Source organism: Bos javanicus, chromosome 16 (genome assembly GCF_032452875.1).
Source record: "Bos javanicus breed banteng chromosome 16, ARS-OSU_banteng_1.0, whole genome shotgun sequence".
In the NCBI taxonomy this organism is placed as follows: Eukaryota; Metazoa; Chordata; class Mammalia; order Artiodactyla; family Bovidae; genus Bos; species Bos javanicus.
Genome location: NC_083883.1, coordinates 43912531 through 43916280, shown reverse-complemented (window position 1 = coordinate 43916280; position 3750 = coordinate 43912531). Strand labels below are relative to the sequence as shown.

The 3750-nt window shown below is 44.2% G+C and overlaps 1 non-coding gene across 1 annotated transcript; it reads left to right on the top strand.

Moving 5' to 3' along the window:
- Window positions 1–2600: 2600 nt before the first annotated feature.
- TRNAR-CCG (transfer RNA arginine (anticodon CCG)) lies at window positions 2601–2673 on the top strand. Its single transcript has one exon. It is a non-coding gene; the product is annotated as a tRNA-Arg (tRNA).
- Window positions 2674–3750: the final 1077 nt, after the last annotated feature.

Sequence of the window (3750 nt, the reverse complement as noted above, 5' to 3'; positions counted from 1 at the left end):
AATTGTATTTGGAATACATCTAATGAAGGAAGCAAAGACTCTACACTCAGACTCCAAAACACTGCTGAAGCAAAGAAGATCTAAATCAAGGAGATGGCAACTCTTCCAAATAATCTATAGCTTCAGTACCCTCTCTGTAAAATCCTAGGGGCATTTCAGGTAGAAATCAACAAACTGACTAAAATTTATATGGAAATGGCAAATGACCTAGAATTAAAAACTGTTAAGGTCACAAAAACAAAAAACAAGAAAAGACCAGAAAGTGTCATAACCCAGAGAACGAAGACGACATGGCAACATAATGTTCTGGAGAAAGCAGAACAGGAGAAATGCGTTAGTGGGAAAATTGTACTTCTTTTTCAAAAATACTTGTTTATTTGTCTGCTCGGGATCTTAGTTGTGGCAAGAAGGATCTTTAGTTGCAGCTTTTGGGCTCTAGCTCCCTGACCAGGAATCGAACCTGGGCCTCCTGCATTGGGAATACCAAGTCTTAGTCACTGAACCACCAGGCAAGTCCCCAAATCGAACAAGGGAAGGGTCTGAATGGGTTTTTTTTTTTTAACTCACTAAAGAAGATACGTGAATAGTTAATAAGCACTTGAAAATGTCTTCAACCTTATTAGTCATTAGGGAAATGCAAATTAAAACCACAAGGAGATACTACTTGACACCCACTAGGATGGCTGTAGTCACAAAGACAATATCAAGTGTTGGCAAGGATGTGGAGAAATTAGAAGCTTCATATTCTGTGGGAAATGGTAGTGCCACTTCAAAAATAGTTTTGCACTTCTTAAAAAGTCAAACATACACTTAGCATATAACCCAGCAATTTCACTCCCAAGCATCTACCAAAGTGAAAACATATGGCCACGCAATGATTTGTGCATGAATGTTCCAAACAGAATTATTTATTCTTTATTGCCCAAACTAGAAAAATCCAAATAGCCAACAGATAAAGGGATAAACAAATTATGCACAATGGAATATGGCTCAGCAATAAAAAGGGATGTACTACTCTGTAAATACAACAACATGGATAAGCCTCAAAAACTTATGCTAAGTGAGAGAAGCCAATCACAAAAATTACATATTATTCCATATTTCTAAGAATAAGCAAAACCATACAGACACTGGAGAAGGCAATGGCACCCCACTCCAGTACTCTTGCCTGGAAAATCCCATGGACGGGGGAGCCTGGAAGGCTGCAGTCCATGGGGTCGCTGAGGGTCGGACACGACTGAGTGACTTCACTTTCACTTTTCACTTTCATGCATTGGAGAAGAAAATGGCAACCCACTCCAGTGTTCTTGCCTGGAGAATCTCAGGGACGGGGAGCCTGGTGGGCTGCTGTCTATGGGGTCGCACAGAGTCGGACACGACTGAAGTGACTTAGCAGCAGCAGCAGCAGACAGACATTAAGTAGATCACATGTTTCTGGGGCTGGGGAGGGAGCAGAGATGGACTACAAAGGCATTTTTGGGGTGTTGGAACTTCTGGGGGTGATGGAAGTGTTCTCAAAAGGATTGTGGTGATAGTTACACAACAGTGTAAATTAACTAAAAATCATCCAACTGTACATTTTTATAATGGATGAATTGGCTTGCATATAAATTATACTTCAATAAATCTTTTTTTTTGAAGTACAGTACTATGAAGAAGTGATAATATCATTTTACAGTAGGTTGCCAATATGTCATTCAAGCCAGAACAATTGTGAGAAATGAAAGTGATTTCTGTGAAAACTACGTAAGAAAACAGGTGTGAAAAAGGACTGTCCCAACCCGGCTGGCTTGAGTGGCGCCCCTTCTATAAAACTGTCATTCAGGGGCAACCGTTAGTGACCGTCTGTTATGTGCAGGGCACAGGACGGTGATAGAAACACACTTCGGAATGAGACAGACATGGTCCCTGTCCTCTTGGATGAACTGTAAGTGATGGAGATGGAATGAAGGCAGGCTGCGGCAAGCACTGCTCCCACAGGCACAGGGTGTCTAAGTCGTCCTGGGAAAAGAGAGGAACCCGTGAGCCAAGACTGCAAGGTGGCGGGAGGTAGCAAGGACAAGAGCAGGCCAAGCAGCAAGTCAGGCCCTTCTCTGGAACCAGAAAGTAACTCAGTGTCTGGAACACAGCCTAAGAGAAGAGGACAGAAGTGAGTGGTTGTCTCACACTGTTGTGTGTCGGGGCGGGGGTCAGGGGTAGGGGGGAAGATGGCAGTCCTTGCTGGAATTTGAAAGTAAAATTTATTACCTGGGCTGGAGATCTAGCAGAGAAAGGGCTGTGTTCACCTCCCTGGTTAGTGTGAAGGGCTTCCCTGGTGGTTCAGATGGTAAAGAATCTGCCTGCAGTACAGGAGACATGGGTCAGGAAGGTCTTCTGGAGGAGGGCATGGCTACCCACTCTAGTATTCTTGCCTGGAGAATTTGATGCAGAGGAGGCTGGTGGCCTACAGTCCATGGGGTTGCAGAGAATCAGTCATGACTAAGCAACTAAGTCGATCACATTGGTCAGCCCTGCGGACCAAGCTCAGACTAAGCGTATGTTCCAGACAACTGGGATCCTCTGGGGAGAAAAAAGCACTTTTAACAGGATGTACTGGGACTTCCCTGGTGGTCCAGTGGCTAAGACTCTGCACTCCGAATGCAGGGAGCCCAGGTTCAATCCCTGGGCAGGGAAATAGATCCCACATGCCACAACTAAGAGTTTGCATGCCCCAACTAAAGATCCTGTATGCCGCAGTGAAGGCAGACGATCCCATGTGCTGCAACTGAGACCCGGTGCACCCAATAAGTGAAATTAAAAGGGGGAGGGATGCTGGTGCATCCTAAAGGGTGCAGAACTGAGGTAATGATCATGGGGAAAAGGAGGAGATGCCTGGGATGATGTGTTTGGATTGGAAAAACAGATGTTGTGAAATGCATGGGCGTGTCATTGTCAAGTAGGAATATTTTCTACAGCAAACAATTCAAGTAACAGACCACTTTCTCACCAGATGGGTTTGATCTATGAGAGCATGGCAAGAAGCTGCGAAAGTGTTTTTCTACCCCTCCCCAGAAGCTTTCACAAGAAAGCTGAGAGCACTTTTTAAATTCAGTCCTATTTTCCACTGAGGTTTATGTCTCTCCTTTCTGAGACTTTCATAACAAAGGGAGAAACTAAGATGAGTTCTAAGTACCAGACGCAAGTCCAGTGGGCTTCATTTAACCCTAGAGCTTCCCTGTGAGATCCTGTCAATCCTGTTTCACACATGAGGAAACTCTGAGATTTGATAACTTGCCCAGTTGCACAGAAAGAACTGGAACTGGAGCCAGCCAAGGTCACTGTCACCAAAACCTATTGCTTTTCCTTCTCCAGCTTGCAGCCTCCAAGAAAGACATTTTGGATCATTCGAGAAGCCATCTGATCTGACTTCTGGGACAACAGGCCCCCAACCACTGAGGCTGTCTCCTGATTCCAGGTTTACTGAGCAGGTCTTGGAGAGCATCCAGTCCATCCCACCAGGTAGTTCTAATGTCTCACTGTGTGACTCAGCAAGTCTCGGCTCTCGGAGCCCCAATTTCCTCCTTCCCTAAAATATGAGTTGGGCTAGATCAGTGGTTCTCACACTTGTTGATGTCAGGATAACTTTACACTCTTAAAAATTCTTGAAGACACAACAAAGTCTTGTTTATGTAAGTTGTGTCTATTAATATTTACCATTAAAAAACCTTGGAATAACTATTTTCCAAAACAAAAGGAAATGTAGTGAGATGA